The sequence below is a fragment of the Lissotriton vulgaris genome, chromosome 2_1, assembly GCF_964263255.1.
Source record: "Lissotriton vulgaris chromosome 2_1, aLisVul1.2, whole genome shotgun sequence".
NCBI lineage: Eukaryota > Metazoa > Chordata > Amphibia > Caudata > Salamandridae > Lissotriton > Lissotriton vulgaris.
The window spans coordinates 150472649-150495085 of NC_141687.1; the positions used below are offsets into that span (position 1 = coordinate 150472649).

The window sequence follows — 22437 nt, forward strand, 5'->3', positions numbered from 1 at the left end:
GGGCTAGGTTTGGATTTTGGGGTACAGGGGTATTTTTAGGGTTTAGGGATAGGTTTGGGTTTTGGGGTACAGGGTATATTTATAGGGTTAAGATGGGTTAGTGTCTAAGGGTGTTGGGGTATTTTAAGGAGTAACGGTGGGTTATGATTATGGGGTGCAGGGGTATTTAAAGAGAGCAGGGTGGGATTAGATTTTAGGGTGTAAAGGGTAATAAAATAAAATAATAAATAAAAATAATATAAATAATGCAATTTAAAAGAATAAATGTTTTAATTAAATTTAAAAAATGTGTATATATATTACCTACTGGCGACAGCCAGTAGGTATATATAGTTAGGACCTAGCTACTAGGAAAAAAGGGGGGTCCCAAAACGTGTTTTCCCCATGTTAATTTCCATAGGACAAATAGACAAGGCTACAGCCCGAACCGCTGAATGGAATTACACCAAACTTTGCAAAATTGTAGGGACTGCTGGTACGCAGAAATGCCTTTTATATATTTGGTGAAAATTGCTCCAGTGGTTTTTATGAAAATTAACTTCAAAAACACATATATATCTGGGCGGAGCCTAACCACACATCTCATCGTGAGATCTGATTGGCTGTCAGCACTTCATCCAAGAAGTGTTGGCAGCCATCTTGGGACCAATATACATGATAGCACCTCATTAAAAAGCATTGTAGTTAATAGTTACATTATAAATCATTTGTTGATGGTACCCTACTCATTTTAGGAATTGTGGTGTGTTCTAAGGTGATTTTACCATGTGAAAATTCCTTCTGCTGGGATATCATGAATCATGTTTGAAAGAAAACTATTATCTCATGCTTTTCCCACAGTGGTTTGGAAGGGGATCTATAAGCTAAACTGAAAGCATATTTTCTGTAAATACACATTATCTTTCTCAGTCATGTGAGAATGAAGTCTGGCATTCTCAGTAAAACATGTACATACAACAAGGACAGAGACTGTCAGTTGATTACTTTGTGTTCTACTGCAGCCTCCTAGAGTGTTCTAAATAACAACTAGAGCGCTAACAGTCCTACTTATTACAAAGGTATGGCACACCTGAAGCCATCTTGATTGGAATAAAGTGGTAACTCTTAAAACATTTAATTTAAAAAGAAACAAAATGAGGGGGCTCATTTTGCCATAGAAAGTATGATTAGTGCTTCAGAAAGAAAAATTAGGGCTCATTTTGAGTGACTTCTCAAATTCTCTTCTATTTCATTTCAAAAATTCTGACATGCAGACTGAAACATGCACTTTGAACACCAGCAGCAGACTTCCCCGGTGAGCAGTAGCTTTACTACAGTGATCTAATGAGCAACTAGAGTGCTAACATTCAGAATTTATGGCAAATGTGTGACACATCTGAATGCCTTCTTGATGGAACCAAAGTAAACAAGCATTGAAAATGCAATAGATCTCGCCCTCGTTTTAGTTAAAGCCATTCTGTTTGTAATCAGGTGGCTTTTTAGCTCTGCTTTTATTAGTGTTTTTAAAACTTTCATGTAAATAACATGCATATGTATGCATATATGTATATATATGCATGCATTTGTATTTGTATTTATATAGATATGCAGATTATATATGTTTATATATGTATGTATATATATACACATACATATATATATAAATGCATATGCATATATATGCATATATATATGTGAATATGTGTGCGTGTAGAGAGAGGTAGAGAGATAGAGGTGTAGAGGTAGAGAGGTAGAGGTAGAGAGGTAGAGACTAGTAGAGAGGTAGAGACTAGTAGAGAGAGGTAGAGAGTAGAGAGTGAGTAATAGAGAGTAGAGAGTGAGTAGTAGAGAGTAGTAGAGAGCAGTAGAGAGAGTAGCAGAGAGTGAGTAGTAGAGAGTAGTAGAGTGAATAGTAGAGCAAGTAGTAGATAGTAGTAGAGAGTGAGTAGTAGAGAGTGAGTAGTAGAGAGTAGTAGAGAGTAAGTAGTAGAGTGAGTAGTAGAGAGCAGTAGAGAGTGAGTAGTAGAGAGTAGTAAAGAGTGAGTAGTAGAGAGTAGTAGAGAGTGAGTAGTAGAGAGTAGTAGAGAGTGAGTAGTAGAGTGAGTATTAGGGAGTAGTAGAGAGTGAGTAGTAGAGTGAGTAGTAGAGAGTAGTAGAGCGAGAGTAGTAGAGAGTGAGTAGTAGAGAGTGAGAAGTAGTGTGAGTAGTAGAGAGTGAGTAGTAAAGAGTGAGTAGTAGAGAGAGAGTAGTAGAGAGTGAGTAGTAGAGAGTAGTAGAGAGTGATTAGTAGAGAGTAGTAGATAGTTAGTAGTAGGGAGTGAGTAGTAGAGAGAGAGTAGAAGAGTAGTCGAGAATGAGTAATAGAGACTGAGTATTAGAGAGTAGTAGAGAGTAGTGGAGAATATTTCAAAGTTTGGCACAGCACCACTTGCACAATAAGTCCAATCAAATCATATCACTTAGAGTCCTTATTGAAGCGCTGAATCTTGGTGTATATTCAAATGCTTTTATTTTCCTTAAATTTATGTACCACAGCCAGCCGACGCGTTTCGTTCTGTACAACAGAATTTCTTCAGGGCGTTCTTATTTCCTTCAAGTTATGTCGGTATCCTGTTGTCATATAACTAGATACTTCTTCCAAATGTTAGACGAGACGTAAGTACATTCTTATTCAAAGTGACTAGGTATCAATTTTACCCACACAATTCGGGCAGACTTGAGTAATTTATAGCATCCTCAAAGTCAGTCTTTCAAAAATTCCAAAGCATAGGACATGATAATCCAAATCCAAATGTTTCTCAAAAAAAGTCATTTTCAATCGTTCGGAATATCGGCGAATGCAAGGGGAATTAGTCCCCCCTCTGCAAACGCGCTAGTGGCCTGCGTTGCAGAGAGGTGTAAAAAGGGGCATAGCCTCATTACACCTCTGCAATGCAGCCCCCTGGCGCATACTGGAGGTTCCAGGTGGGCTAGTTGGCCCCCAGGGACCCCCAGTATGCAAGGGGAATTAGTTCCCCCTCTTCAAACATGCACGGGGGCTGCGTTGCAGAGAGGTGTAAAAATGGGCGTGGCTTCATTACACCTCTCTGCAATGCAGTCCCCAGGCGCATACTGGAGATTCCTGGTGGGCTTTCAGGTCTTATATAGTTAGGAATTAGCATTAAAAAAAACTTTGAAATTCATTGAAAAAAACATAGGTTTCAGGCCTTATATAGTTAGGAATTAGCAATAAAAAACCTTGCAAATTCACTGAAAAAACCATAGGTTTCAGGCCTTATATAGTTAGGAATTAGCATTTAAAAAACTTTTGAAATTCACTGAAAAAACCATAAGTTTCAGGCCCTATATAGTTAGGAATTAGCATTTAAAAAACCTCTAAAATTCACTCAAAAAACTATAAGTTTTAGGGGTGTTATAGTTAGCTGGACATTTCACTCATACAAAACCATTGAAATTGCTCCTATACAGTTAGTTGTACTAACTATATTTCGCGCACCCGCAATCCACTGCTGATGATGTAACATATTACATCATTCATGACATGGTCAGTGACATTACTGATGGCATCTCAAAAGTGTTAGTGCGGATACCTCCGTGTGTGCCGATTCCTTTTGGGGCAACTCGTGTGTTTGATATATATATAAATAGCACTGGAAAAGGGGTTACACTGCATGGAAGCAAAGAAATCGACAAAGCCAACGTGGAACCACATAGACCATAAAGCACCAAAAACTTAAAATTGAACTTACCACTAGAGGGATTTAAAGTGCGGACAACTGCGTGGTCTCCACACGTGACTTTGATGGCTAGGCTCACCTTTGAAAAAGTGCACTGGATGCACGAAACGCGTCAGGACTGCCTGCAGCTAACAAATAAAGAACTCAAACTACAGTGAAACGAGCGCGGCTCATCTCTTTCTTTCACAGAAGAAGGTATTGTGCATATATATATATATATATATATATATATATATATATATGTAACAATCCCTGCCACCTCTCGCCCGGAGCCCAGTCCTGGAAACCGCTGCGCAGGAAGAAGAGAGGAGACCTCAGGTGCAGTGAGCAATACTTCTTTATTGTTTCCTCGAGGAAGCGGCACACCACAGCATGACGTTTCGGCCTACACAGAGGCCTTGATCACATCAAAAATATATATAAATAAATACACATATATACAAACATGTATTTGATGTTTTAATAATGTACTTTTACAATGTATATGAATTTACCACACATGCATTTGCGTTATAATGGCATGCGTGATAAAGTCATATGCGTTGTAAAAGTTTTAGAAATTATGTCTTTGCGGAGTAATAGTCCCCCGTTATACAAAATTGCGGAGTGATGGTATGCAGGATGTTGGTTTGCGGAATATCATCACATATTCCCGGAGGAGGGATAGTCCCTTTCTTGCTATTTCCGTGGAGGCGGGCCTTGTGTCCGGATGTGCGTGGCGCGAGGCCTGTGCGCAACAGAAGTGGAAATCTCCAGTGTGCGCTTCAGGCGTCACCGGAGGTTAAGGCGAGATTACATTTCCTGCACAATGCCTGACCTCCATACAGTAAAGCAGGTGCACGTCACTGGGAGCGCAGGGCAAGCACACCCGGAGCTGGAATGCACAGAACCTGGGAAGAAAAAACAATGAAATATTGGGCATAACGCTAGTTTTTTTTCCGTAATCCCGCGCCCCGCACACGCCCACACCCTCAGCACATGCCCACAGCACACGATATGAGACATGGCATGAAGGGCGGAACGTACCACACGCCCCCAGCGTTTGTTACGCCCCCAGCACACGTCCACAGCACAACGCAGACACGCCCACAAGGGTTGGGGGGAGGGTTCAAGTTAAGTGTGGGGATGGATATTGGGGTGACGGTTGTCTTCTCAGAGAATCCACTCAGCGAAATGAAAGAGGTTGGGGTTTGGGACTGACAGCAACTGGTAGAAGCCCTTTGTAATAAGTGGAACACAATTACAAGAGGGGATAAGGAAATGGGAGTGGGGGTGTTATGTAGAGAGAAAGACGCCGGGTCAGACAGAAGAAAGAATAGGATAACAAAGGAAACAAGAAGCAGAGAGAGTGTACGCTTGTCTGTGAGAGAGACAGTGAAAGGGCATCGACCCACAGAGAAACACTGAGGCACCGAGAACAGAAACAGAACAACAGACTGGAGATGGGCAAATAGGGACGTCTCGGGTGAGATAGGGTACGCACCCCTTCTCTATTTGACCTGACCCTCTTTGCGCACCACCAACACAGCTGATGAGCAAAACACAGACCCATTTATCTATGTGTTTTCATATAGCGTACTGAAGTATCAACAAACGAAGAACAAGTACAACACGGACGAGCTGTTGCCATTGCACAAAGGCAGCTTCTTGTTTATATTTGCATCGCACTTTCACTTTAAGTGAAAGCATGATGCAAAAATAAACACGCGCCACCATTTCCAAAGACCCTAATGGAAAAAAAGTGCTTACACGACTGAACAAAGCAGACAGTATAACGCCGCCAGTACACGATCCAGTCCTGATGGACTGGTGAAAAAGGCGACAGGGAGGTAACCAAGATCAATGATTTCCAATTACGAGCCAGCATTTAGCATAAACGATGACGCCAGCCAATCAAACAGATGGGCGTGGCTACAAGTCCACTATTGAAATGTTATCGATTACATGAAGCCTCGCAGAGCGAGGAGCACATGCGTGCTCCAGCGCTAGGTCTGCAAGACTTAAAAAAGCAACTTTGAATGGAATTGTTTTTTTTATTTTATTTTGTTTAATGTATTTTCACAACAAAACTCAAAAGAGAAGCGTACAGACAGAAATGTACAATAAAGTCGGAGCAATATAAAACAGTTGTACAATATGGCATTCTGAGTATCCAGTTAGTACCATCAACCCAATTATAACCAAAAGGTAATTATTAGTCATTGCTAACCACAGTATAATCATGTATCGAGCTTCTGATCGTCTGATTATACAGTATAAGGAAACAATCACATCCCATCATAATCTACTCGCTTCCTTAATCTAAAGGATGAATCAGCAGGTAGTCTTTGAATGGCTGCCAAATATCTTGAGGGCAGAAGGCTAAAGGCAGTAGTGTTACGTAAGTGTCACTAGTTGTATTGCAGTAAATAATTTGAATGGATTTGTTAGTACTGTCCTGTTAAAATTGTGAAAGTGAACTTTTAATCACAACCACAGAAAAGTGCCACTTTACCTTTACAGTGAAAATGCCATTTTGTTGCTGTTCCCACAATGAATATGGTTTTAACATTTTGCATGTCGCACTTATATATATTAAGCAAGCGGTCATGTAGCCTAGATGAGATAACCAACAAACCACAACCGAATGCCAATACTGCTGCTGTTCTAGCGAATTGAATTAGTACAAGATGTACGAAGTAGCCATCAAAATATCTTAAAGCTCATTAGTCGCTTTTTTATTTTTTAATTACCACTTAACCGAATGCCGAATGCCAATACTGTTGCTGTTCTAGCAATTGAATTAGTACAAGATGTACGAAGTAGCCATCAAAACATCTTAAAGCTCATTAGTCGCTTTTTTATTTTATTAACTATCACTTAATTTTTTCACAAAACATTTTCCATTTTTATATATATATATATATATATATATATATATATATATATACTATACTTTTTACAAAAACCCACAAATACTATACAACAATTCACAAATTGCATGACAAATCACATCACACTCGCCATTTCACAGAGACTACATTCATACACATACACAATAATACATTAATATAGACATAAACCAAACATTCAAATTAGACAAAAAACCTTTTTCTTAAGCAAAATTCTGTACACTTTTTACATTAGATGAACTTAATATTATTTGCATAAATCCTCTAATCGATTAAAATATACATTTGGGACATAAAGTAACGTTTGGTTTTATTCTCTGGTCTACGCGTTTCAAACCTCTTTGTTTGAGAGGTTCTCATCAGGACCAAACTCACTATAGAGAAAAGAAGAAAACATAAAAACTAATCAGAAAATGACATTGATTCGAAAGAATATACCATGGCTACACCCGCCGCTTAGCATCAGCGCTTACCTCTAAGAAGAGTCTAATGTCGGACAACTCAGATGGCACGTTTTTTTTTTTTTTTAAATGAATCTAAAGAAAAAAGGATAGTGGGGGTACCGTCAGATATTTGTCTGTGCTTGTACGATTTGTCAGAGCGAATGCGTGTGGATGCGCCAGGCGCAATGATCACTTACATGGAAACTTTAGAAGAGTGGCTGGACGCCGCTGTTGTGGGTCCAAGACCGTCGCTGTTCGGCGGTCTGAAACCAAAAATACAAAAATGCTCAGGAAACCTTTGTGCAAAATCGCTTAGGGAGAAAGCCATGTGGACAGATCGAAGCAGGCAAGCCGCGTTGCTTACCTTGGTTTAGAGCGCTTGACTTTTGCTTTTCTGGAGTTGTAGTCGTATCTAAAAAATTTTAAACGGGGAGGGGGAAATGTGAGTAATGTCCATTTCGAGGAGTCGGTTAAAGGCAAGCCTGTTCGATGGAGTGGTTGTTAGTTCACTTACCGTAGTGAAATCAATCTCCTCCAAATCGTGTTCTCATCAACGGCCAATCGATGTGCCTGATGTTGACGAGAGCGGCGTCCTCTGTTTTATGCAGCATTGTCATTCGGCCGCTAAGGTTGCTGGGACTTGTAGTCGTGGGAGCGCGTGCCGATGTTGCACTTCTTTACATCAAAAACGTTTCATATGTTTTACGCTATTGTTCACAAATGAGGTTTGGTGGTCATGTACATAAATTAAATTAATCCGTTTCCGTATATTTTGTATTATTGTTTTTGATGGCATCGATGTTTTGGCTCAGACTGCGCTTGTGGCCCCAGGGCTGCTGGGATTTGTATTTTATCCTTTCAGAAGCCTCGAAGTTAGTGTGTAACTTCAGTGATACTTGTGGTTGCAGACTGCTGGGTGTGGCTAAGCTATGCCCAGGTAGGAAGGGCTCTTATCCCGCAGGTTTTGCGCATTATGGTGTCTAATGTCAATAGACAAAATTATGTCATTGGGCTCCAATATTGATTTGATGTATGTGCTGGTGCATATTATTTCCATTCAGAAAAGCGAAGGCACAGCTTCTTTTGAAGAACCCCATACCCCTTTTTCCCTATGAATTCTCATTATAAACATGGATGTACTAGAGTGCATGATGATACAGTGTCATATTTACAGCTTATAGATCTCGGATATTTCGTTTAATCCTGACACAGCCGTGTTGAATTTAAATATGAGAAGAGCTTCGCTTTTAGATAATTTTTGTTCTCTATCACCTCCACGAGGATCCAGCTCAACAGTTGGAATCACAGTCCATTTCAAGTATTTTTCTGTGTGTGAATTCCTGGTAAAATGGTTGACGGGAGGAGCTGTTTCTACTTTCTTCCTAATCCGTGACTTATGTTGGCTTATCCTTTGGCGTATTTCTTGGCTTGTTTTTCCGATATAAAGTAATCCACAGGGACAGGTTATAGCATATATCACGAATTTTGTTTTACAATTGGAAAAAGATTTGTGCTTCCAATGTATCCCCTGATGACTAAATAGAGAGCCCTCTACTGTGGTCTCGCAACACAAGCATGTACCACATTTGTGGTGGCCTTTAACCGGTATCAATCCCATTAATTGTCTTCTTGTGGATTTGGGTTCTTTCTTCAATGCTGCCCTTAAAACGTAGTTCGAGATACTACTCTCTTTCTTAAAAGCAAATAGAGGAGTTGATTTGAACTCGTCATCGAGTTTTTTGAGGAGGTGCCAGTTTTGGGTAATTGTTTTTTTCAATAAATTAGAGTCTGGGCAGAAAGTGGTGACACATACTTGTCGTGCCATTGATGATTTCTTTTTTCTTTCCAAAAGTGTCTAACATGGGGTAGATGAGATAAGGCACACCTAGGGTGACATTTCTAATGAAAGAAAATATATTTTTATACATTTCAGAGCTCGTTCCTATGTCTTATGTTACTGGAGACTTTTAAGCTATAGTACTGTGACCTATGTCACAGTGAGAACCACTAGACACCCGAGATGTAACGTTTAAACCACTGGGGTGCTTCCTATGCCACACTACTGTGGCCTTGCTAACAAGTACAACAAGCACTGGCGTTGCCAATAGGTCTCGCAGTAGGAAAGTTGGAGCTATTACAATTGCAAATAACAATGCCTTTTATTTTTGTTTTCATTTTAAAAACATAAAGGGCTTTGTCATTTACAAAACCAATAGCTCCAACTTTCCTACTGCGAGACCTATTGTGCACTGCACAGTGTGGAGTGAGTGGCGTTGCGTGGGTGAGTGGTGTTGCATGTGTGAGTGTTGTTGCATGGGTGAGTGGCGTTGCGTGGGTGAGTGGCGTTGCGTGGGTGAGTGGCGTTGCGTGGGTGAGTGGCGTTGCGTGGGTGAGTTGCGTTGCGTGTGTGAGTGGCATTGCATGGGTGAGTGTGGCGTTGCGTGTGTGAGAGTGGGCTTGCGTGGGTGTGAGTGGCGTTGTGTGTCTGAAAGTGGCGCTGTGTGGGTAAAAGTGGCACTGCGTGGGTGTGAGTGGCGTTGCGTGGGTGAGTGGCGTTGCGGGGGTGAGTGGCGTTGCGTGTGTGAGTGGCGTTGCGTGTGTGAGTGGCGTTGCGTGTGTGAGTGGCGTTGCATGTGTGAGTGGCGTTGCATGTGTGAGTGGCGTTGCATGTGTGAGTGGCGTTGCATGTGAGTGGCGTTGCATGTGTGAGTGGGGTTGCGTGGATGAGTGGGGTTGCCTGGATGAGTGGCGTTGCGTGTGTGAGTGGCGTTGCGTGAGTGAGTTGCGTTGCGTGAGTAAGTTGCGTTGCGTGTGTGAGTGGTGTTGCTTGTGTGAGTGGCGTTGCATGTGTGAGTGGCGTTGCATGTGTGAGTGGCGTTGCATGTGTGAGTGGCGTTGCATGTGTGAGTGGCGTTGCGTGGATGAGTGGCATTGCGTGGATGAGTGGCGTTGCGTGGATGAGTGGCGTTGCGTGGATGAGTGGCGTTGCATGGATGAGTGGCGTTGCATGGATGAGTTGCGTTGCGTGGATGAGTGGCGTTGCGTGGATGAGTGGGGTTGCGTGGGTGAGTTGTGTTGCGTGTGTGAGTGGTGTTGCTTGGGTGAGTGGCGTTGCTTGGGTGAGTGTGGCATTGCGTGGGTGATAGTGGGCTTGCGTGGGTGTGAGTGGCGTTGCGTGTCTGAAAGTGGTGCTGTGTGGGTGAAAGTGGCACTGCGTGGGTGTGAGTGGCTTTGCGTGAGTGAGGGGCGTTGCGTGGGTGAGTGGCGTTGCATGTGTGAGTGGTGTTGCGTGGGTGAGTGGCGTTGCATGTGTGAGTGGCGTTGCGTGGATGAGTGGCGTTGCGTGGATGAGTGGGGTTGCGTGGATGAGTGGGGTTGCGTGGATGAGTAGGGGTTGCGTGGATGAGTTGCGTTGCGTGTGTGAGTGGTGTTGCTTGGGTGAGTGGCGTTGCATGGGTGAGTGTGGTGTTGCGTGGGTGATAGTGGGCTTGCGTGTGTGTGAGTGGCGTTGCGTGTCTGAAAGTGGTGCTGTGTGGGTGAAAGTGGCACAGAGCCTTTGATGTGGCCTGGCGCAGGAGAAATGCTGCTGCTGCTAATTAAATATAAAAAGTGTTTAGGGAGTCACGGCTGCCGAGAGTAACAAGGCAGTGCTGGGAGGGGGGCTGCGCACCAACTGAAGTGCTCTGGTTGCACGGCCTGCGGCCGTGTGAAGTGATAAGCCTTTGAAGTACACAGGCATGCTGTGACGGAGGTGTGAGAGGTCTGGCAGGGAACAGATGGCCTGCCGTGTAGCAGGGGGCGGGGCAGCGCTGGAGAAGCCTGTGGGAGGGTGATTGATGCCTTTGATGTGGGGAGGGAGGAGAGCCTTTTGCGAGCCTTGTGCAGGAGAAATGCTGCCGATGCGCGTGCATGTTTAATCACGTGATTCACGTGAACTTAAAGAAAACCGCGGCTGAAAGCCCGTGGTTTGAAGAGGATTTTGCCGACATGAATTCTCGCTCCGCTCAATGCGCTTGCGCGCATTGATAAGTCGCGAGACCTAAAAAGCTGAAGGTATCAGGCTCATTTTAACTCACGTTTTTACGGGGAAAGTATGCACACGGTGAGACTAATTTACAGTGTCCAAAAGCCACAATAAAAATACCATCAAAAACAATCTAATAAAATAGGGGTGGGAGGGCATAAAATGTCCTTTCTCACAGTAAATTTAGATTTAGATTTGGAAGAGCCAAGTGGATCAGTGCAGCAAATACCGTGACAATCTACCACTGTATCCAAGCACCAACATTTGAAAGTTAATCGTTTACATAATGTGACACGTTCATACGAAGGACAAAGCATCAAACCAATTCAGCAAGTACAATAAACTAGCACTTAACCATGTGTGGGATCACAGAGCACATGCACAAACTTTGAGGAGAACATTCTCTTTAGTATTGGTTAACAACTTCTAAGGCTCTTCCTTTAAGGGTGTAGTCCGTCTCTGTTTGTTTTATCAGCTATTGTTCAGGTTTTGTTTATCAGCTAGCTTTCTTGTTACTAAATGTATATATGGATGAAGATAGTTTTTGTTTATTTTGAAACAATACATTTTCACCACTGTTAAAGCAAAACGTACAGATGACAAGGTCTTTATTGCACAAGGCTATTAAACCATATAAAACTTCCTGAAAAGCTATTTTTGTTTGATTGTTCTGGCCTGGGAGATAGCAGTGGAATTTCACTGTAAGCGACAAGGAAACACTTTAAATCTCAAGTGCTTAATTTTGGATTTTCCTTTCCCGATGAGAGCCTTGCTTTTTTTTCAGTAGGACACACCAAAGTTCTTATATTGATTGCAAATCTACTAGTCCCTCTGTTAAGAAGTAGTTTGCACAATGAAGCGTGTTTACCTTATTTGCTTAGGGATACAGACACATAAAGATTAAAAACACTACCTCCTAGCCACAGCATCAATGCCTCAGATACACTTTTGCAGATTCACCACATCTTCTGAACATGACTTTGTTTAGAAACATCGCAAACGTAATAAAAATCGTTTCCCTATGAGGATTCCTGCACATTTTCAAATTTTCCTTCTGAACCAAAGTCTACAACATAGGTCATGGGTCCCTTGTAATTGATATTTTTTTTATTTATTTAATGCGATTTTATATAGCGCGAACATTACCCTGCTATTTACAAAAAATCCCAATTCTTCATTTTTTGGACTTCTTTTCTTGTAACTTAACCACCTTCTTTTCACTGAAAACATCTAAACATAAATCCTTAGTCAATATTCTAAAATGCCTATGAGAATAAAAAGGCCTTTCATTGAACCGTGATGATTAAAATGTATGCTACCAAGGAATTACCTACAAAAACGTGGTTTAACTCCTCCAACTCCTATATGATGGCTTTTTTTTGTCTCATGAATACAGATATTCATTTACTTCGATTGTCCTCTGCCTCAGTGTAGAATCACCTTGTAAGTATGCCTTGAGCTATCTTCAAAATACCCTGTAGTGTATCGGTGAATTTTATGTATCCTTGAAATTTACCAACAGGTGCTGCAAAAAATCAATTATCAACTAGCATATACAAAACAATATAGGAACCACAATTACTTAATCTCCCATTAGTGCATAAACTGAATTATATAAATATATATATATAACTTGTGCAAACAGACAGTGCAGTTCTCTCTAATGCAAAAAGCTAATTTGATGTGTGAGATCAACACAATACAATATATATATATATATATATATATATATATATATATATATATATATATATAATTATATATACATATATATATATATACGTACACACACATACACACATACATATATACATACACATATACACATAGTGTTGGTCTCAGACATCAAATTAGCTTTTAGCATTAGGGAGAACTATTAAACTGGCTACTCATAAATTCCAGAGTCCATTTTTGTAAACTTTAAACTCGTTCCACTAAACATGAATCTGAGAAGAGCATTGCTTTGCACATGCTACGGCTGGTTTTACCACAGTTACATCAACTTAGGTCAAGGCCGAGGGTAGCTTTGTGACAACAATGTAATGCAAACCTTTGGGGGAGCCAAGCTCGCTGGTGCAGGCATTACTATGTTCTAAACTAAGAACTGCATTACGGTAATCCATTTAAGTACATGTAAGAATATGCTGCGGTGGTGCGATTCCTGAGCTCAGAATACGGATGAAAAATTCAAGTAATTAAAATAATCTAGCAAGCAGTAGAAGTGAACATAGGCTATGCTCTTTTTCACTTGCCATTTCATACCTGATCTTGCTACATTTCTATAATACACCAACACTGCCCACATGTGTTCTGTAAATATTATCAGACAGTAATTTGATAACATTTCCTATTGTGTGCCATATTTCCACAATCATGCTGGTTTATGGGTAACTAGCCAAAACTACTGTGTAGCAGCTAAAACAATTGCTGTTAATAAAAATAATTGTGATATACGTTTTTAGCGAGGGCTTGCTGTTTCACAACTCAAAGGTGCGCATGTTATCGACCCCGACAAAAGGTTATATACAGATGGGCATGAAATGCTGTCTGCCCATATTCAAACATGGCACCCTCAAGTCATACCCGGATCTTGCAGAGCTATCATATTAAAGTATCTTTTATAAAAAATAAACTTCGGGCATGACAGCAAAAGCGTTTATTTGAAACTTAAAGATAATAATTCTTACTATATCAACAATAAAAAAGAAACCACTGCCCAGCCATGGGAAGCCATCCACAAAGAAAAACAACTAGGAGCATGTTAACTAAGTATACACAGAAAAGATACCAGTGAATATTTAAAAGTCCAAACATGTTTATAGAGGCCCATGTTACATTAGAGTAGTTTACTTAGTTTGGTTTGTTACTTTCTTATTTAAGTGCGCAGAGACCAACACAGTAGCCGATACTCTCTCTACTCTACAAATACCACCTAACCCAGCATATATCCTAACATTAAAGAAATAACGTATTTATTATAGTGTGGGGGGGGGGCAACAAACAAAAAAATAGGGCGCGCGAACTTTACAAACTTGAAATAGCAGTGTTTAAGTACATTTTCGTTTCTGAGAATATAAATGAATTTTAAACTACACTTTTATATTTTTAAGTGCCTATCGCATGACAGGCTCAAATCCACTAGCACAAGAGTCATCTGTATTGTACGGATGTTTACAAACATGAATTGCACTGACAACGTGTGGGTAACAAGCTCTGCCACCGAAGTACCAGCTCCTTCCTACATGAGGATCTGTGTCCCTGATGCGACCAGGCACATCTGAGGGCACAATAACCCGCTGCTGCTGCCTCCCTGCTTCCTGTCTCTCACACACCAGCTTCCTTCGTATGGGGAGGAGGTGGAAGACGAAAGGGGGAGGAACACAGAGTACAGCAGAAAAAGCCTACATCAAAACCATGCAACTGTACATAGGGAAACAGATTTAAACACCCACCGCGGCCCTGTAGTAAACACAACCCTATCCTACGGCCCACCGGACCCAGGAAACTACATGTTTATGCGATCATCACATGCACACTGCCCTTGTCTATAGCCCTGAGCTATTCCTCAAAAACAGTCAGCTCTACAAAAACATTTTCATCTAGCGCCGAATGTGTAATCCACAGCACACTGCGAAGGGGTGGGGGAGTGGGAACACCCTTGGATGCTCCCCTCCACCGCCAGCAGCCTGCCTCTCCCTGCGAGCAGCACAAACCCTCCCCGATCTCCTATCGCCTCCCTTTAAATTATAATCCGGAATCATGTCAACCCTGTAACCTTCCCGAGTCACGTGCCCCCAGAACTGTATCCTATGCTAAAATCAGAAGAAAAGGCGACATTCAGATGGCAAGCAGGCATAAAAAGAGGAGCAAAGTTTCTCTTACCCACAGGGATCGCAGCACTTTGTGCACAGCCTCCCCAGTCAAGATCTCAGGCTCCCTGCACCAGTTAATCTGGGAGAAAGGAAAGGCAAACGGAGGGAGGGAGAGGGGGGTGGTGCCCAGGGGGGTATAATTTCTTCTCAGATCAGCAGCGATCTCTCCCCCGATCCGCAGTGGAAAAGGAACCCTTGATTTATTCCTGGAATCATCTCTGTCCGTGGGGTGTAGGGGAAAGGGTGGGGGGGCTGGTAATTTGCTCCCCCCCTACCACATCCCCCCGTTTCTGTTCTGCCTTTGTTCTGTAATCCCAGTAATATTGAAAACCATTCGCCCCGTCTCTAATCCCAGCCCCACTCAACAACAACATCTATTGGCTGTAATTTACATACAGGATTAACAAAGCAGTTTCAGGGAAGGGCAAAAAAATGAAGTAATAGGGGTGTTATTTTTTATAAACTGGCAAATTATATGCATTTAAAAATTATGCACACACAAAATCTGTTTTTGAAGACCGAGAGCACTGACAGTGATTCTGAAGGCTCGTTTGGGTTTCCGTTTTTTAATCTATATTTTTAGTTTGACTCGAATGTGCTGCTCTGGTGTCAGATTATTCGAGATTACGCAGACATGGCTCTGCGGAAACCACAGGGGGAAGGCAGAGAGCAGCGAGCTGTGCTGCCATAGGTGGCTGCGGAAAGGGGCAGGCGGAGGACGGCCAGGCTGGCTGGATGCAGAAGGTGGTGATCTGTGCATGCGCTGCGCTGCAGCTCAGCAGCCGCCCTGATCTACGCACTGGGACCACTCGGGTGCACAGAGAGCACCTCATAATCTCAAACGAAGACCATGGCCCCTAGGACGGCGACCACTAGAAATGAACTCCGAGCACCTCGTATTATCGGGGGCAGCACCCCAGAACTTCAGACCACTGGAAATGCACTCAAAGTAGCCCAATTATATCACAGGAGATTTATTTATTTATTTATGCATTTTTATATAGCGCGGACTTTACCCGAAGGCGTCAGAGCGCTTCACATTAGGAACAGAAATGAAACATAATGAGAAACATTACAAAAGAGCAGATTACTAAAACATACGTTACTTACATAAGGTAATAGTGACAATTGTGAGCAAACAAAAACATGAGGTAGTAAAAATTGTGAGCAACCAAAAATACATGAGGTAGTAAAGGTAATAATGGCAATTGTGAGCAAACAAAATACTTGAGGTAGTAAAAATTGTGAGCAACCAAAAATACATGAGGTAGTAAAGGTAATAGTGACAATTGTGAGCAAACAAAATACTTGAGGTAGTAAAAATTGTGAACAACCAAAAATACATGAGGTAGTCAAAAGTGCACAAGAGGAAAAGTGACAAGTGTGCAGTTATAAGAGAAAACAGAGTATAATTTGAGGTATAATACTGCAATAAGTGCTAGGCACAAGAACAGGCGTTACGTAGGCAAGGTGGCACTTGTGCAAGTATCAAAGGTAAAAACATGTGAGAGGTAGCAACCGTGTGTTACAAGGGCAAAGTGTTGTGTGCATGTTACAAAAGGGCACCGAACACAAGTACATGGAGAATACTGCAAAAAGGCAGACACTCCCACCACAGGAAACACTGGGAAGGCACTCCCATGGTCATGGAAAGTAGAAAATATCAGTAGTGGGAAGTCTTCCTCCAAATAGCAAGAGGACGTGAATTACTTTTGGAGGTGTCTCTGGAGGAGGAGAACTTTGAGGTCCCTTTTGAAGGCCTGGGAGGAGGCGGTGGTCCGGAGCTCAGGCGGAAACGAGTTCCAGATTCTCACTGCGTTGCCTGAAAAGGATTGGGCCATTGTTCTTTCCTTCTTGAAAGTGGGAGGTTCAAGCAGTAGATTCTCGGCATTGCGTGAAGGTCTAGAGCCTCCAGAGAGTTTCAGTTTATTCGCCAGGTAGCGGGGAGAGGAGGAGTGCAAGGCTTTGTGGGTGATACAAGCGGTCTTGTAGATAGCTCTAGCCTCGAAGGGAAGCCAGCGGAGGGTGGATAACATCGGTGTGATGTGATCGCTTCTTTTGGCCCCATAGATGAAACGAGCTGCTGAATGGAAGACAGACTTAAGTGGGGACAGGTGAGATTTGGGGAGGCCAGTAAGAAGAGAATTGCAGTAGTCTAGTCTGGAGAGGACCAGCGATTGCACCAGGGTTATAAGGTCCTGCTCCGGGAAGAAGCGACGGATTCCCCAAAGAAGGCGCAGTTGGTGGCAAGCAGATTTTGCAATAGAATTGATGTGGGGAGTTAGATTGAGTTTTTTGTCTAGAATGACACCAAGAGATTTTGCGCTGTCGACAATGATGGGTTTGTTGTTTAGTAGATTCATCTGATCCATCCATGATTGAACCGGGGGAGGAGAGAGTGAGGAGGAGAAGAGGAGGAATTCAGTTTTGGAGGGGTTCAGAATCAATTGATGAGATGACATCCAGTTTTGAATGGAGTCAAGAGTAGATCTTAGGATGGAGAGATCATGAGTGGAGGCAACCTTGAGGTAGAGTTGAGTGTCATCTGCATAGAGATGATAGTGAATCCCGGATTTGCTTAGGAGGTTTCCCAGTGGTTCTAAGTAGAGATTGAACAGTGTGGGTGCAAGTATAGAGCCTTGGGGAACACCTTGACCCACCGCCACAGGAGCAGAAAGACTGTTCGCTATTTTGATCATTTGAGATCTGTCAGAGAGGAAGGATGCAAACCATTTAAGCACAGTGCCCTCCATGCCCATTCTCTGTTGAAGAATATTGAGGAGGGTGTTGTGATTAACAGTGTCGAAGGCTGCGGAGAGGTCAAGGAGAATTAGCAGACAGGACCCCCCTGAGTCGAGTATCCTCAGCGCATCATCAACCACTTGCAGTAGGGCTGTTTCAGTGCTGCAGTCTTGGATGAAGCCGGACTGACAATTGTCAAGAAGATCATTGTCCTTGATATGACGAGAGAGTTGTTTGGCTACACATCTTTCCGTGATCTTTGCAAGAAAGGGAAGGTTAGTGATGGGGCGGAAGTTGTTGAGGTCATTCGCATCAGCAGTGGGCTTTTTCAGCAGAGGGGTAACCTGCCCAGTTTTGAAGGAGACAGGAAGGGAGCCTTGCCAAAGGGAGAGGTTGATCAGAGTGGTCCAATAGGAGAGGGAATGGGTATAGAAGTCAAAGGCAATGGCACTGGGGATAGGGTCAAGAGTATGGTTGGAGGGCTTTGTTTCGCGTATGCACTTGAGAAGGGCATCTTCAGATATGGGGTCAAAGCTCTGCCAAATGGCTAAGGATTTGCGCTCCTCTGGAGGTGTAGGATGAGCAACCTGATCCACAAGTGATTTCACCTTTCCATCGAAGAAAGTAGCGAAATCCGCTGCTCTCTTTGTAGAATCCTCCACCTTGGAGGTTGGGGGAGAGCAGCTCGGAGTCTTGATGAGATCGAATAGTTTTTTGGGTCTATTTTTGGCGGAATCAAGGAGGGTTTTGAAGTGCGTCGCTTTCTCAAGGAAGATGTGCTTGTGGTATTTGGATCTTGCTGTGCGAAGCAAGGCTAAATTGTCAGTGGAAGGCAATTGCCTCCATTGCTTCTCCAGGAATCTTACCTGCTTCCTTTCCTCATAAAGGGATTTGTTGAACCAAGGTGCTGAGGGAGTGGGCCTTATCCTTTTACTTTTGAGTGGAGCGACGTTATTAATTTCAGCTGCAAGAACTGTGAGGCATTGGGAGGTGAGACCGTCAACAGCTATGTTCGGGTCTAGCCTTGGAAGTGAAAGCAAAGCTGATTCACAGAGGGGACCGACATCAATGTTTTTTGCATCACGGAACCAGGAGATGGCCCTCTTGGGTTGGCCAAGAGTTATAGAGTGTGAAAGTTGAAGAGAGAATGGGATGAGGTGGTGGTCAGACCAATCTACATGAATAGGGGTAGTAGTGGAAAGCATGCCTGCTTTAGAAATAACAAGGTCCAGGATTGCGCCCTTAGAGTGGGTTGGTTCAGTGCAGTGTTGGATAAGATCATTTGCCGAGAGGAAGGTGGCAAGTGAGTTCGCAGAGGAGTCTTGCGGTGCGCCCCAGTGGAGATTGAAGTCACCCACGATGGTCTGGTTGTCACTTTGAGAGTATTGGTCACTGATGAAGTCTTTGAGATCTTCTATAAACGAAGAGCTACTACTACGAGGCGGGCGGTAAATGATATGGAATCTGAGCGGTGAACGGTGTTGCAATTGAAGCTCAAGAGAAAGGCATTCAAAGGTGTGGGAGGAGCTGCTAGGAGACGCCTTAAGTTGGAGGTTGTTTCTGAAGATGACTGCAACACCTCCCCCCGTGTTTTCAGTTCTGTCATTCCTAAATATGGAATAACCTGTGGGTAATAGGAGATCAAACATAGAGTGAGAGGTATCTTTGAACCAGGTCTCTGTGAGGAAGAGCATGTCAAGTTTGTGAAGGGTGATGGTGTCGGAGATTTCAAGTTTGTGTTTTACTGCAGATCTGCAGTTGTGAAGCATACAGCGCAGCTCTGACAAGACTGTTTTGGTGACGGGGGCACTTGGGCTCTGAAGGGTGATCGGGATATTGTACATTTGCGGAGGTGCTCGGGAAGGTTTAGGTGGACGCTTTGTTCTGACAGAGGTGATTGTCGGAATAGTGTAGACAGTGGGGTTGCTAGGGTATGCCTGTTGAAGAAGGGTGGCGTTCAAGGGCTTGTGTGAGTTAACGACGCTTGCAGACGAAGGGTTGAGCTTGGCTGTATTGGGGTGAGGGGGCGAGGTGCATCTCTGGGGAAGTTGGGAGGGGGTAGAGGTGCATGGAGGGGTGGGGATCTTAGAGCATAAAAGTGAAATGGCAGCTGTAAGCTGAGAGATGGAGGTGATCAGAGAGCCTAGCGTATTTTCCAGTGAGAAAGAGGCAGAGCACGGAAGGTTGGGTGGCTCGATTGAAATAAGAGGGGGTGGAATTGGTGGTGGACGGCAGGGAGAGGTGGGGGGACAGGGGGTGTGTTGGGGGGTGGGGTTCACAGGTGGGGAAAGGTGGAGGTTGGGAGCGGGAGTAAATGAATTGGGGGTTACGGGAGAGTTGTCATTGTTGGTGTTGCAAGAGGGAGAGGAATTAGGGACAAATTTAGAGGGAGATATGTGCGGAACACGTCGGTAGGGAAGTAGGAGGGGGGAGGCCTGTGTGGCGTCATGGGAGTGTAGGAGGTTTGGGCGGAAAAGAGGTGCATTGGTTGCGGAGGTCCTGTCAGTTAGGAGAGGTAGCAGTGAGGGAACGGTCATCTGGCAGAGTGAGGGGGGTTGAGAGAAAGGGAAGTTGAGGAGGGGAAGTGGTTCTGCTGGGCCCGAGGGAGGGAGAAGGAAGGTGTTCCTAAGAGGGGAAAGGGGGTAGTGCGGCAGTACTGGAGGAGTAGGAGGGAGGAGAGAGATGCAGTGGGAATGTGGCAAACACGGGGTGAATGACGAGGGAATGAAGGGGTGGAGAGGAGGGACGGAAGGAGGGCTAAGGGGAGCATAGAGACAGTTAATTGGGGAAGAGTGTTGGAGGAGAGGTGGACTAAAGAAGGGGGTGATGGGAAGAAGTATGGGGGAGGAGAATAGATTGGAGTATCGTGATAGTGCAGATGGGACGAGGAGCGTGTTAGCTAGTGGTAAGGCTGAAGTAATGCAGGAGGGGATATACTGTGGGGGGGGGGGGAATAGGAGATGAGGTAAGTTGGGGGGGAAAGGGAAGAGGGCCGACCTGCGCTTCTCGAGAGTGCAGCCAATTGGAGTGGGGTGGGGTCGGCGGAGGAGAAAGGGAGTAATGGGTGGAGCTGGAGGGAGAGTCAAGGGGAAGCCTGGTTGCAGAGACGGGGAGTAAGGTGGGGAAGAGGTGGTCAAAGAGCGAGAGGCAGGAGTCTTTGCCTTGGATCATGACAGTACCGTTGTTATAGAGTGAGATAGTGAGGTAGCCATTGAAGCACCCTGAGGGGGAAATTTTTAGTTGTTTCCCATAAGGGATAGAGGAGGAGGAGGTGACGTTAAGGGAATTGTAAAAACTGTTGGACCAAGAGGGGATGTCGCCAGTGAAGAAGATGAAATCGTTTTTGAGCCTCCAAAGACGACCATTGTAAAATTGATCCACAAAAAGGGAGTCCGGGAAACGTTCAATAGTGTTATGCTTAAGTTGTTTTATTGTAGCTTTAGTCTGGTCGGGAGGATAAATGATTTTGTAGCAATTGGCTCCAGTCTTAACTCGAGAGGTGGCCATGTTGGGAAGCTGAGGCGAAGGAGGGTGGGGGAGAGATGGGAGGGGTGTTGCTGGGAGAGCGGTAGTGAGGAGAAAAAAGAGGGCAAGAAGGGGGCGCATAATCCAAACGGTTATGGTGGAAAAACCGGGTTAATGTGCCGTCAGGCTGTAAAAAGGCCTAAACGATGCAGTTGGCACCACTTGCTGCGCAACTGTCAAAAGGCCTAAACGGTGCAGCTGGCACTACTTGCTGCGCAGCTGTAAAAGTCCTAAACGGTGCAGCTGGCACTATTTGCTGCTCAGCTGTAAAATTGTTCAAAATAAATACCACACAGTTAAAGAGTTTAGCGGATGGCGATTTTGATGGAGGAATGCATTACTCGCAGACGCCCGCAGGGATGTCCGATTGCTAGACGGAAGCACTGGCCGTGGAGAAGAAACATCTGGAAGACAGGCTGTGGACTCACTTAATACAACTCGGTAATTAGGAGTGTAGGTGCGCGCTGCGCGCGGCGTCGAGGTCTCAAAATCTGCCATTTTCAGGTCAGGCGGCATGAGCTGGTCGTGAAACAGCCATTCTGAGCCAATATGGGGACCGTTTGAGGCAGGGTCAGTAAGATTGAGCTAAGGCAGGCAGTTTTAGGCCATTACAACAGTGCAGTGCTCGGAGTCGGCGCCATTTTGGAGCACATGTGCAAGTGCTGCCAGACTTGTAGGGCTTATCCGGGAGTCAACAAGGGCTCTCCGCTCACACTTCCGCAGTTTAAGGTGCTACTAGTCGGACCTGCAGATATGCCGGCGCCGTTTTGGAGCACCTTCCTCATAAGTGTCTGTAGGTGGCGCTATTTTATGACCCATAGTGAATAATGACCCTTTAATTTCGAAAGATTGTTTTCCTATATCTTTGCAGTTTAATATAGCGCGACTCTGGCTCAAGAGCACTTCAGCGCTTTACAAGAGATCCAGTCAATAGAGTGAGTCAGAACCAAGGAGGGTTTACAAGAGATCCAGCACTTCAGCGCTTTACAAGATATCCAGACACCTCCCAGGCACGGGGAAGAGTGGTTTTCTCAGGTGCTGCCTTGGACGAATTTGTGCCGATTTTCAAATGGTGCCTGCCCTGTCCCGGGCGCCACCATCTTAAGGTCAGGCAGCTAAGTTAAATCAGATTCGATGCAATTGTAGGGCCCCCGCCCGCCGCTATGGCACACCTCCTCACCACTGTCACAAGCGGGAGAATCAGCCTTCCCTCCGGTCTCAGCA

General features: G+C 44.1%; 1 protein-coding gene across 1 annotated transcript in view; it reads right to left on the reverse strand.

Annotated features, from left to right (window-relative positions):
* GTF2IRD1 (GTF2I repeat domain containing 1) overlaps positions 1 to 15312 on the reverse strand; it is a 993687-nt gene extending 978375 nt beyond the window's left edge. Inside the window, exon 1 of the mRNA XM_086954598.1 lies at positions 14957 to 15312. The gene's annotated coding sequence lies outside the window, so the exon portion shown is untranslated. The remainder of the gene's footprint in view (positions 1 to 14956) is intronic.
* Between the last annotated feature and the right edge of the window lie 7125 nt (positions 15313 to 22437).